We start from the raw sequence: 14,242 nt of genomic DNA on the forward strand, positions 1-14,242 counted from the left end.
CAGAGGGGGATGGACAGAACTATAAAAGCCTGTGGAGAGGGACTAATGGACTGGAAACAGCACTTTACTGATCACTTGATAGTGCATGAAGTGGTAGTTAAGAAACACACATGCACCTACTCACACACACAGACACACCCACCAGACACACACACACGCACGCACGCACACACCCAGACACACACACAACGGAGACTATTGAAATGTGAATGTACTGATGCATGTATGGACACAAGGTTTGCCATGCACAAAACCCATTTTGCAGGATTGTGAAGACAGAGAGTGAAAGCTTTGACAGTACAATATATCACACAGATGACATAACCAATAAAACACATCAATGACTGATAGTCAGACTGGTCTTTCCTTAGTGAAGGGGCAATCTGGGATTGGTACATCCATTTTGGTTGTTTTACAGTAATAATATATAAGCATTGATTCTTGAAGAATATATCTTATAAATGCACAATGAGCTTAGATCAACTGTGTTATGCCATCAGACCCCAAAATATAAGCTTGTTTAAATCAATTGTTTATAGTAATGAATAAATCCCTTTAATAAATACTGTATTTTAAGTGCTACAGGGCTACTGGAAAGTCCTTTCTAGTAGGAGAGTTCATGTCTGATGTTAATCTGCAGAGGAAGCGACACAGCCATTAGCTCAGACAAAGACATTGATCATCAGAGTTGTACATATCAGCCTCTCTTTGATGCAGATAGTCAAAGCTGAAGATGTAATTGAATTCGGCCTTCACACAGTAATGCGGTTTGGAGCGTCAGTGTTTCCTTTAAAGGGACAGTTCAGACTCAGGGGTAAGACCTTCATCACACTAACTCCTATTGTCACAGTGAGATTTAATATGACTCTATGAAAAACCAGCACCACAACATATTCTGGGGGGTGCAGTACATAAGAAAGACCTGAGAGTTCATCCTGAGAGACAGCGAGCCCAGGACTAATGCAATGTTGTCGTGAATGAATTCTGCCCTAAGCACAAACTAAGTTACATGAACCAAGTGACATCACAATGTATTTTTCTTATATGCTTGTTGGCATTCCAAATACTCTTTACAATGTATGTAGACAAAATGGTTACTAAGTCTTGGTCAAGGTTTGGATCTCCATAGAGGCTGGGAATGTAGGTCTTTATCAGGATCTCAAAGGATCTCGTTTGGATCTCGAGGTTTCTGAGTGTCTTGGCTTTTGCTCCCTGAAAGTTCTCTCCCTGAAATGTACAGTATGCCCTGGTGTGGAAATCACTGCTAATGAGTTGTTAGCCTGTGTTTGGGCTTTAGATGTGCATATTCAAACACGCTTTTCATCAACAGAGTCAATTATGCTGTAATCTGCAATTTGTTTCGTTTGGTTCAGTAACATTTCCCCAGTTGAAATAATACAACCATAAATAAAATAAAGGAAAACACACTAAATGAACATGAACAGGGTAATTTAAAATCTTGAAGAAATAAAAAAAGTGTGACTTTTAATTATAAATGACACTAGATTTCTAAGGCAAGATGGTGGCAGCGGACTGAATTCAATTGAACACAACAAAGTATAGCCTATTTACGCAGTGTCCTTTTTAACCAAATACTTCACATACACCATTTTTCCTGAAAACTGAGGGTGTCCTAAAATGGACACTGTATCACTGTGAGAGGAGTTTACCTGGAGGTAGTAGTAGGTTTTAACATTACCATAATCCCTCTATGATCCCTAATAATCCCAAATGTCACATTTCGAAGTTAAGGGTTACATTTAGGCACTCATTTCGAATGGCTTAAGTAAGGGTTAAGGTTTGGGAAAGGGTTAAAATTAAAATAAATAAAAAACAGTGTCCACGACTGGGATCGAATGAATCATGGGATTACGCCCATCTTTTTGAGGGGTTAGGTTATTAAAAGCGGAAGTCAAATTTCGGTTGGACCTTCTGTGCAATTGGCCAATAAAAGTGATTTTAAAAAAACCTGTTAAAATACTTTACAGTTCCTTGCAAAAGTATTCATCCCCTTGGCGTTTTTCCTATTTTGTTGCATTACAATCTGTAATTTAAATTGATTTTTATTTGGATTTCATGTAATGGACATATACAAAATAGTCCAAATTGGTGAAGTGAAATAAAAAAAATTACTTGTTTCAAAAAATTCTACAAAATAAATAACGGAAAAGTGGTGTGTGCATATGTATTCATTCCCTTTGCTATGAAGCTTCTAAATAAGTTCTGGTGCAACCAATTACCTTCAGAAGTCACATAATTAGTTAAATACAGTCCACCTGTATGCAATCTAAGTGTCACATGATCTGTCACATGATCTCAGCATACAGTTGAAGTCGGAAGTTTACATACACCTTAGCCAAATACATTTAAACTCAGTTTTTCAGAATTCCTGACATTTAATCCTATTAAAAATTCCCTGTTTTAGGTCAGTTAGGATCACCACTTTATTTTAAGAATGTGAAATGTCAGAATAATAGTAGAGAGAATGATTTATTTAAGCTTTTATTTATTTCTTCACATTCCCAGTGGGTCAGAAGTTTACATACACTCAATTAGTATTTGGTAGCATTGCCTTTAAATTGTTAACTTGGGTCAAACGTTTCGGGTAGCCTTCCATAAGCTTCCCACAATAAGTTGGGGGAATTTTAGCCCATTCCTCCTGACAGAGCTGGTGTAACTGAGTCAGGTTTGTATGCCTCCTTGCTCGCACACGCCTTTTCAGTTCTGCCCACAAATTTTTTATAGGATTGTGGTCAGGGCTTTGTGATGGCCACTCCAATACCTTGACTTTGTTGTCCTTCAGCCATTTTGCCACAACTTTGGAAGTATGCTTGGGGTCATTGTCCATTTGGAAGGCCCATTTGCGACCAAGCTTTAACTTCCTGACTGATGTCTTGAGATGTTGCTTCAATATATCCACATAATTTTCCTTCCTCATGATGCCATCTATTTTGTGAAGTGCACTAGTCCCTCCTTCAGCAAAGCTCCCCCAGAGCATGATGCTGGCACCCCCGTTGTTCACGGTTGGGATGGTGTTCTTCGGCTTGCAAGCTATCCCCTTTTTCCTCCAAACATAACGATGGTCATTATGGGCAAACAGTTCTATTTTTGTTTCATCAAACCAGAGGACATTTCTCCAAAAAGTAAGATCTTTGTCCCTATGTGCAGTTGCAAACCGTAGTCTGGCTTTTTTATGGCAGTTTTGGAACAGGGGCTTTTTCCTTGCTGAGCGGCCTTTCAGGTTATGTCGATATAGGACTCGTTTTACTGTGGATATAGATACTTTTGTACCTGTTTCCTCCAGCATCTTCACAAGGTCCTTTGCTGTTGTTCTGGGATTGATTTGCACTTTTCGCACCAAAGTACGTTCATCTCTAGGAGACAGAACGCGTCTCCTTCCTCAGCGGTATGATGGCTGCGTGGTCCCATGGTGTTTATACTTTCATACTATTGTTTGTACAGATGAATGTGGTACCTTTCTTTTGATTTTCCCATGATGTCAAGCAAAGATGCACTGAGTTTGAAGGTAGGCCTTGAAATACATCCACAGGTACACCTCCAATTGAATCAAATTATGTCAATTAGCCTATCAGAAGCTTCTAAAGCCATGACATCATTTTCTGGAATTTTCCAAGCTGTTTAAAGGCACAGTCAAGTTAGTGTATGTAAACTTCTGACCCACTGGAATTGTGATACAGTGAATTATAAGTGAAATAATCTGTCTGTAAACAATTTTTGGAAGAATTACTTGTGTCATGCAAAAGTAGATGTCCTTACCGACTTGCCAAAACTAGTTTGTTAACAAGAAATGTGTGGAGTGGTTGAAAATCGAGTTTTAATGACTCCAACCTAAGTGTATGTCAACTTCTGACTTCAACTGTATATACACTTGTTCTGAAAGGCCCCAGAGTCTGCAACACCACTAAGCAAGGGGCACCACCAAGTAAGCGGCACCATGAAGACCAAGGAGCTCTCCAAACAGGTCAGGGACAAAGTTGTGGAGAAGTAAAGATCAGGGTTGGGTTTTTAAAAAATATCAGAAACTTTGAACATTTTACGGAGCACCATTAAATCCATTATAAAAAAATGCTAAGAATTTGGCACCACAACAAACCTGCCAAGAGAGGGCCACCCACCAAAACACGGACCAGGCAAGGAGGGCATTAATCAGAGAAGCAACAAAGAGACCAAAGATAACCCTGAAGGAGCTGCAAAGCTCCACAGCAGAGATTGGAGTATCTGTCCATAGGACCACTTTAAGCCATACACTCCACAGAGCTGGGCTTTACGGAAGAGTGGCCAGAAAAAAGCCATTGCTTTAAGAAAAAAATAAGTAAACATGTTTGGTGTTTGCCAAAAGGCATGTGGGAGACTCCCCAAACATATGGAAGAATGTACTCTGGTCAGATGAGACTAAAATTGATATTTTAGGAAAACGCTATGTCTGGCGCAAACCCAACACCTCTCATCACCCCGAGAACACCATCCCCACAGTGAAGCATGGTGGTGTGGCGTACTCCAATAGCATCGAACAGCCCCTGCGATATGCAACTTTTCAGGGAAGTCAGGAACCAAAATACACAATCAGTTAGGAAAGCAAAGGCTAGCTTTTTCAAACAGAAATCTGCATCCTGTAGCACTAACTCCAAAAGGTTTTGGGACACTGTAAAGTCCATGGCGAATAAGAGCACCTCCTCCCAGCTGCCCACTGCACTGAGGCTAGGAAACACTGTCACCACCAATAAATCTACGATAATTGAGAATTTCAACAAGCATTTTGCTACGGCTGGCCATGCTTTCCACCTGGCTACCCCTACCCCGGCCACCAGCTCTGCACCCTCCGCTGCAACTTGCCCATGCCCCCCCCCCCCCCCCCCCCCCGCTTCTTCTTCACCCTAATTCAGACAGCTGATGTTCTGAAAGAGCTGCAAAATCTGGACCCCTACAAATCAGCTGGGCTAGACAATCTGGACCCTTTCTTTCTAAAATTAGCCGCCGAAATTGTCGCAACCCCTATTACTAGCCTGTTCAACCTCTCCTTCGTATTGTCTGAGATCCCCAGAGATTGGAAAGCTGCCGCGGTCATCCCCCTCTTCAACGGGGGTGACACTCTAGATCCAAACTGTTACAGACCTATATCCATCCTGCCCTGCCTTTTGAAAGTATTTGAAAGCCAAGTTAACAAACAGATCACCGACCATTTCGAATCCCACCGTACCTTCTCCGCTATGCAATCTGGTTTCCGAGCTGGTCATGGGTGGAGCTCAGCCACGCTCAAGGTCCTAAACGATATTATAACCGCGATCGATAAAAGACAGTACTGTGCAGCCGTCTTCATCGACCTGGCCAAGGCTTTCGACTCTGTCAATCACCACATTCTTATTGGCAGACTAAATAGCCTTGGTTTCTCAAATGACTGCCTCGCCTGGTTCACCAACTACTTCTCAGAGTTCAATGTGTCAAATCGGAGGGCCTGTTGTCTGGACCTCTGGCAGTCTCTATGGGGGTGCCACAGGGTTCAATTCTCGGGCCAACTCTATTCTCTGTGTATATCAATGATGTCGCTCTTGCTGCTGGTGACTCTCAGATCCACCGCTACGCAGACGACACCATTTTGTATACGTCTGGCCCTTCATTGGACACTGTGTTAACAAACCTCCAAACGAGCTTCAATGCCATACAACACTCCTTCCGTAGCCTCCAACTTCTCTTAAACGTTGGTAAAACTAAATGCATGCTCTTCAACCGAACGTTGCTTGCATCCGCCCGCCAGACTAGAATCACTACTTTCGGCTGGTCTGACTTAGAATATGTGGACAACTACAAATACCTAGGTGTCTGGTTAGACCATAAACTCTCCTTCCAGACTCACATTAAGCATCTCCAATCCAAAGTTAAATCTAGAATCGGCTTCCTATTTCGCAACAAAGCCTCCTTCACTCATGCTGCCAAACATGCCCTCGTAAAACTGTCTATCCTACCGATCCTTGACTTTGGTGATGTCATTTATAAAATAGCCTCCAACACTCTACTCAGCAAATTGGATGTAGTCTATCACAGTGCCATCCGTTTTGTCAACAAAGCCGCATATACTACATATTCGTCGCCAAACCCACTGGCTCCAGGTCATCTATAAATCACTGCTAGGCAAATCCCTGCCTTATCTTAGCTCATTGGTCACCATAGCAACACCCACCCGTAGTATGCGCTGTAGCAGGTATATCTCACTGGTCATCCCCAAAGCCAACACCTCCTTTGGCCGCCATTCCTTCCAATTCTCTGCTGCCAATGACTGGAACGAACTGCAAAAATCTCTGAAGCTGGAAACTCTTATCTCCCTCCCTAACTTTAAGCATCAGTTGTCAGAGCAGCTTACCGATCACTGCACCTGTATACAGCCCATCTGCAATTAGTCCACCCAACTACCTCATCCCCATATTGTAATTTATTTTGCTCATTTGCACCCCAGTATCTCTATTTGCACATCATCTTCTGCACATCTATTACTCCAGTGTTAATACTAAATTGTAATTATTTTGCACTATGGCCTATTTATTGCCTTACCTCCATAACTTACTACATTTGCACACACTGTATATAGATTTTCTATTGTGTTATTGACTGTACGTTTTGTTTATCCCATATGTAACTCTGTGTTGTTGTTGTTTTTATCGCACTGCTTTGCTTTATCTTGGCCAGGTCGCAGTTGTAAATGAGAACTTGTTCTCAACTGGCTTACCTGGATAAATAAAGTTTAAATAAAATAAATAAATAAATAAAAAATGCTGTGGGGATTTTTTTCATCGGCAGGGACTGGGAAAATGGTCAGAATTGAAGGAATGATGGATGGCGCTAAATACAGGGAAATTCTTGAGAGAAACCTGTTTCAGTCTTCCAGAGATTTGAGACTGGACTCTAAGCATACTGCTAAAGCAACACTCGAGTGGTTTAAGGGGAAACATTAAAATGTCTTGGAATGGCCTAGTCAAAGCCCAGACCTCAATCCAATTGAGAATCTGTGATATGACTTAAAGATTGCTGTACACCAGCGGAACCCATCCAACTTGAAGGAGCTGGAGCAGTTTTGCCTTGAAGAATGGGCAAAAATCCCTGTGGCTAGATGTGCCAAGCTTATAGAGACATACCCCAAGAGACTTGCAGCTGTAATTGCTGCAAAAGGTGGCTCTACAAAGTGTTGACTTTGGGGGGGTGAATAGTTATGCATGCTGAAGTTTTCAGTTTTTTGGTCTTATTTCTTGTTTGTTTCTCAATAAAACAAAAATTGCATCTTCAAAGTGGTAGGCATGTTGTGTAAAACAAATGATACAACCCCCCCAAAAATTCATTTTAACTCCAGGTTGTAAAGCAACAAAATTGGAAAAATGCCAAGGGGGATGAATACTTTCTCAAGCCACTGTATCTGGGCTTGATTGAGCTTACCTGCCTTAATGGACCAATATAATAGTTGTAAAACTGTAAACTTAAAATATCTGACCAATTACTAGCAAGCGCTACATTGTGAGTGCTGAGTTGTGAACGCACCCGTGAGACTTGAGTCTCCCCTTTTCATGTTAATCATCTAATAGTCCTTTTGATAGATATCATGGTTTATGCATGAGTCAATTTTATGCAGAATCACATTTTTCAGAGGCATGACTTTTTCGACCCCTTCACTTACTTTCTACCGGTTCCCCTGTATCTCAAAGCTGTTTTGGGAAAAACTGTTGCTATTTGGCATATGGCACAATAATTATCCAGTATTTAGATTTTTCACTACTAGCAACAGAAGTTGAGCTCTTTACGCTCATATATCAACAATAACTCAGTTAATAATGGGATATATCCAACATTACCCTAACATCAACATAACATCAACACAACTATTATAATAACATCACACTATTTGGCTCCCATTCAAATCCACCACAGATCAGTCTGAGAGTTTCTATCAGGAAACATGGACTACTTTTGATCAGAACCCTATGGGCCCTGGTGTAGTGCACTACATAGGGAATAGGGCGTAATTTGTGACGTAGGGAATAGGGCGTCATTTGAGATGCAGGTATGTTATTTGTAAAGGGCGCTCTGAGGACCCAAACAGAGGTCATGTCATTCCTCTGTGGGACTGACTATTTAGCCAAATGCAATATTGACTTTCCAATAGTGAGATTTAGAAGCAATATATTTCTGAGGCAGAATTCCCCTGAAAAGCTGGAAACCATCTGGTGCGGCAGCGAAAGCCTTGACGGAAAGTCTGTGGATGGAAAACATATAGGGCTTCGCCTCGTATCAAACTGCTTTTATCTCAACTAGATCCTCCATGTTGAAAGGCAAAGCTTGACTACGACAACCTTCGATATTCATCACCCTCTATATTGGCAAAAGGCTGAGCCCCAAAATCTATGCACATACAGTACCTCAGACTTTAATATAAATCATATTGATGTCAGTGACAGATTTCTACAAAAGTTTGAGTTAAGCATGTGGATCTCGAGTCAGGATACTGCCCCTAGGGGCCTTGGATAAATATGAGCCTGATTCTCCCTCAGTGTCATCCCTGATCAGACTTCTTCCTCTAACCAACCTGCCTTCCTCTGTCTCCTCATCCCTCCTCTCTCCTCCTGCTTCTCCTCACCCCTAACTAACTCTGACAGCTGCCATGCCCCAACCACTGAGAGAGCAGACCCAGCAGCTGTTTCAGGGCATGGAAGTCTCTCTCTCTCTCTCTCTCTCTCTCTCTCTCTCTCTCTCTCTCTCTCTCTCTCTCTCTCTCTCTCTCTCTCTCTCTCTCTCTCTCTCTCTCTCTCTCTCTCTCTCTCTGTCTCTGTCTCTGTCTCTCTCTGTCTCTCTCTGTCTCTCTCTGTGTCTCTCTCTGTCTCTCTCTCTGTCTCTCTCTCTGTCTCTCTCTCTGTCTCTGTCTCTGTCTGTCTCTCTCTCTCTCTCTCTGTCTCTCTCTCTGTCTCTCTGTCTCTCTGTCTCTCTGTCTCTCTCTGTGTCTCTCTCTGTCTCTCTCTCTGTCTCTCTCTCTGTCTCTGTCTCTGTCTCTGTCTCTGTCTGTCTCTCTCTCTCTCTCTCTGTCTCTCTCTCTGTCTCTCTGTCTCTCTGTCTCTCTGTCTCTCTCTCTGTCTCTCTGTCTCTCTCTCTGTCTCTCTCTCTCTCTGTCTCTCTGTCTCTCTGTCTCTCTGTCTCTCTGTCTCTCTCTCTGTCTCTCTCTCTCTCTCTCTGTCTCTCTCTCTCTCTCTCTCTCTCTCTCTCTCTCTCTCGCAATTCAATTCAAGGGGCTTTATTGGCATGGGAAACATATGTTTACATTGCCAAAGCAAGTGAAATGGATAAACAAAAGTTAAATAAAAAGGGAACAGTAAATATTACACTCACACAAGTTCAAAAATAATAGACATCTCTCTCTCTCCGACTGATCTTCTCATTCCTCTCGCTCTCTCTCTCTTTCTCTGCCCTCATGCCCCCCCTCTCTCCCCCTCTCTCTCTCAGGCGGGTGTGTATCTGATTAGGAAGTTCCGGTAATGAGGTACAGATACAGAGTTAATGCATCAGGCTCAGTGGAGACATGTTACCTTAGCTGACCCTGTTACATACAGAGTCCTATTCATTAGTGCACAGCGCAGCAAAACCTTACAAAATAAAGCAAACACTTGAGTTTATGATGGATACAAAGTATATTGAAAGCAGGTACTTCCACACAGGTGTGGTTCCTGAGTTAATTAAGCAATTAACATCCCATCATGCTTAGGGTCATTTGGCTACCATGGCTACAAGAAGAGATCTCAGTGACTTTGAAAGAGGGGTCTCCAAGGAGAAAATAGAGTTTAAAGGGTGTGTGTGTGTGTTTGTCTCAGTCACCAGATCTCAACCCAATTGAACAACCCACTGGGCACAGACGCCAGTTCAGCGTCTAGTTTTGATTTAAATTTGGTTGAGTTGTCAACTAACGTGAATTTAACAGGAAATAAACAAAAATGTCACCATGTCATTGGATTTACAGTAGGTTCAATGTTGGGTGTAAAAAATATTTAATTCCCTTACGTTGATTACTTTTTGCAAATCCAATCATTTATCCACGTTGATTCAACGTCATCACATTACATTTTTTTGTTGAAATGATGTGGAAACAACGTTGATTCAACCAGTTTTTGCCCAGTGGGAAAACACCAAATAATGGAATTTCTCAAGGAAGAATGGTCTCATCTCTCCAATAGAGTTCCAGACACTTGTAGAATCTATGCCAAGGCGCATTGAAGCTGTTCTGCCGGCTCGTGGTGGCCCAACGCCCTACTAAGACACTTTGTGTTGGTATTTCCTTTATTTTGACAGTTACCTGTATGTGCGAGTCACTTGACATTTCACACATTTCTCATTGACATGAATGCCTGATTTACACAAAAGTCAAGAGTTGCGTGCATTTCTCAAGTTAGGATTCGTCCCTAAGCAAAGTTTAAACCTCTTAATTTAAAAAAGCAATGAAACACAAAATAAATAACCAAATGTTAAATACAGATTCAAAACAGGATAAGGGCTTCAGGTAAATTGTTAAAAAGCATTTCAAGTGTTTTGCTTTGTTTTCTCATCATTAATTTATGAAAATATCTTTATACTGATGCAAATTCTTGGTCTTGAGTCACTCCCAGTTAACATGATTTTCCTATGTGTGGTGCTCCAGAGTATGCTATCGCTAGCAGCTAGTCTTCATTAACGATAGATGATAGAAAGCTTGATGCTACATGACATTAGCATTACGTAATTACGTTTAATTATGCATGTATCATATGACCAGTCCCTAGTAGTGGAGGGAAGTGCTTACCCCAAATCCAGTCATAACACAGAAATAGATCTAACATTGTTAATCACCGTTTGCATGACACTCAAATGGTTGAGTAATGCCTTAATATGTTATTCAAAAGGCAAATGCAACATGTGACGTCACGAGAGGCTACACAGCTTTCAGCGGGATTGCTCAAGTAGTGCAAGGAGACAAGGTTCAAACAAAACAAGGATTTTATTATAGGTCTTGGGAAATTAACGAAAATATAACAAAATTCGGTTCTCTTGTGGCTCTTTAAGGGTTAACAGTTCAGGGATGTCTCTTCCACATCCAAAATCATAATTCTCACTCGCTCACATAACTTTTCCCCAGCCTTACTGTAGTCCACGTTGCAGCTAGTGGCCAACCCAGCAAAAAGTCCTTCCAAATGTCTCTCACGTATTTCCACAGGTGCATATATCCAAAGGTGAATATTTCCCAAAGGTAAGTATCTCCAAATCCTTATATTCCTCATGGAAGTGGACGTGCAGCACTCTTGTCCTCCAGAGAGCCCAGGTTGGAGACTGTGTTTCTTCACAACCCACACACTCCCTCAGTGTGTCTCTTCCCTTCCAAAAACCTTCAGCTCATCAGCTCCTGATTTGTTTCAGCTGCGTGGGAAGATTGGCCATAGAGGGGTGGAGTTCCCGACCATACCAGCAGATGGAGCCATAGCTGTCTGGGTTTGCAGCCACCTCAGGGGGATGTAACGTCCCTCCAGGACACAGCCTCTCGTGACATCACAAACAATATAGAGAATTACAGAGGGAAATATATGTTGAGATAACAATTAATTATATAACTGTATCACAGTAAAATCCTGTATCACAGTATCATCCTGTATCATCCTGTATCACAGTATCATCCAGTATTATAGTATCATCCTGTATCTCAGTATCACAGTATCATTCTGTATCACAGTATCCCAGTATCATAATGTATCATTCAGTATCATCCAGTATCATCCAGTATCACGGTATCATCCAGTAACAAAGTATCATCTAGTATCACAGTATCATTCAGTATCAGAGTATCATCCAGTATCCCAGTATCCCAGTATCATCCATTATCATACCAGTATCATCCTGTATCACAGTATCATCCAGTATCAAAGTATCATCCAGTATCATAAATTATCACAGTATCATCAAGTATCATCCATTATCACGGTATCATCCAGTATCACAGTATCATCCAGTATTATCCAGTATCACAGTATCAAAGTATCATCCAGTATCACAGTTTCATCCAATATCATCTGATATCCACAATGCAGTAACTATGGTGAATGTACATGGCAATAACTTTGGAATACCCAATTTCCCCATATTTGAATATACACTGAACAAAAATCTAAACGCAACATGCAACAATTTCAAAGAAAATCAGTCAATTGAAGTAAACTCATTAGGCCCTAATCTATGGATTTCACATGACTGGGATATGCATCTGTTGGTCACAGATCACTTTTTAAAAAGTAGGGGCATGGATCAGAAAACCAGTCAGTATCTGGTATAACCATCATTTGCCTTATGCAGTTGATCAGGCTGTTGATTGTGGCCTGTGGAATGTTGTCCCACTTATCTTCAATGGCTGTGCGAAGTTGCTGGATATTGGCGGGAACTGGAACACGCTGTCATACACGTCGATCCAGAGCATCCCAAACATGCTTAATGGGTGACATGTCTGGTGAGTATGCAGGGCATGAAAGAACTGGGACATTTTCAGCTGCAAGGAATTGTGCACAGATCCTTGCGACATGGGGCCGTGTGTTAGGGAAGTCGCTCTGGATAAGAGCGTCTGCTAAATGACTAAAATGTAAATGTAATGTTATCATGCTGAAACATGAGGTGATGGCGGCGGATGAATGGGCCTCAGGATCTCGTCACGGTATAACATTTACATTTTAGTCATTTAGCAGACGCTCTTATCCAGAGCGACTTACAGTTTTAGTGAGTGCATAAATTTTTTCATACTGGCCCCCCGTGGGAATCGAACCCACAACCCTGGCGTTGCAAGCGCCATGCTATTATCCCATTAGAGTTTGCAAAACTGCAGAATCCAAATGTCATGTCGACCCAAAATGGTTTCACTTGATAACGTGTCTGCCTATATACTGCATACTGTGGTTTTGAATTTCAGGTTGTGTCCCAAATGGCGCCCTATTCCCTATATAGTGCACTACTTTAGACCAGGGCACTATGGGCCCTGGTCAAAAGTAGTGCACACTAAATAGGGAAAAGAGTGCCATTTAGGATGCTGCCTCTCTCTCTGTTCTCCTCCTGTAACACCTTCAACAGCAGTCATTCTGTAACACAGATTCCCCTGAGTCCTCTCTGTCTCCCCTCTCTCTCTGTTGTCCTCCTGTAATACCTTCAACAGCAATCAGTCTGTAACACAGATTCCCCTGAGTCCTCTCTGTCTCCCCTCTCTATCTGTTCTCCTCCTGTAACACCTTCAACAGCAGTCAGTCTGTAACACAGATTCCCCTGAGTCCTCTCGGTCTCCTGTATAGAAGATTGGTGTCCCTCACCTGGAGTATGCTGCTAACCACCATATAAAGTATAGAAGGTTGGTGTCCCTCACTGGACTATGCTGCTAACCACCACGTATAGTCTGCCACACACAGCCGGATTCTCTCCCTGCTCTATATCCTCTTAGGCCGCAGCTTCCTCTTGAGGGCATCTCTGTGCATTCAAATTGCCATTGATAAAATGCAATTGCCCGTAGCTTATGCCTGCCCATACCATAACCCCACCGCCACCATGGGGCACACTGTTCACAACGTTGACATCAGCAAACCGCTCGCCCACAAGCCTCCATACACGCTGTCTGCCATCTGCCCGGTACAGTTGAAACCAGGATTCATCTGTGAAGAGCACACTTCTCCAGCGTACCAGTGGACCTCGTAGGTGAGCATATGCCCACTGAAGTCAGTTACGAACTGGATGCAGGTCAAGACCCTGGTGAGGACGACGAGCACGTAGATGAGCTTCTCTGAGACGGTTTCTGACAGTTTTTGTAGAAATTCTTTGGTTGTGCAAACCCACAGTTCCATCAGCTGTCTGGGTGGCTGTTCTCAGACAATCCCGCAGGTGATGTGGATGTCCTGGGCTGGCGTGGTTACATGTGGTCTGCGGTTGTGAAGCCGGTTGGACGTACTGCCAAATTCTCTAAAACGACGTCGGAGGTGGCTTATGGTAGAGAAATTAACATTTTAGAGTGGCCTTTTATTGTCCCCAGCACAAGTTGCACCTGTGTAATGATCATGTTGTTTAATCATCTTCTTCATATGCCACACCTGTCAGGTGGATGGATTATCTTGGCAAAGGAGAAATGGTCACTAACAGGGATGTAAACACATTTGTGAATAACAGTTGAGAGAAATAAGCTTTTTGTGCATATGGAACATTTCTGGGATCT

The sequence above is a fragment of the Coregonus lavaretus genome, assembly GCF_964263955.1.
Source record: "Coregonus lavaretus genome assembly, contig: HAP1_SCAFFOLD_437, whole genome shotgun sequence".
NCBI classification, from domain to species: Eukaryota; Metazoa; Chordata; class Actinopteri; order Salmoniformes; family Salmonidae; genus Coregonus; species Coregonus lavaretus.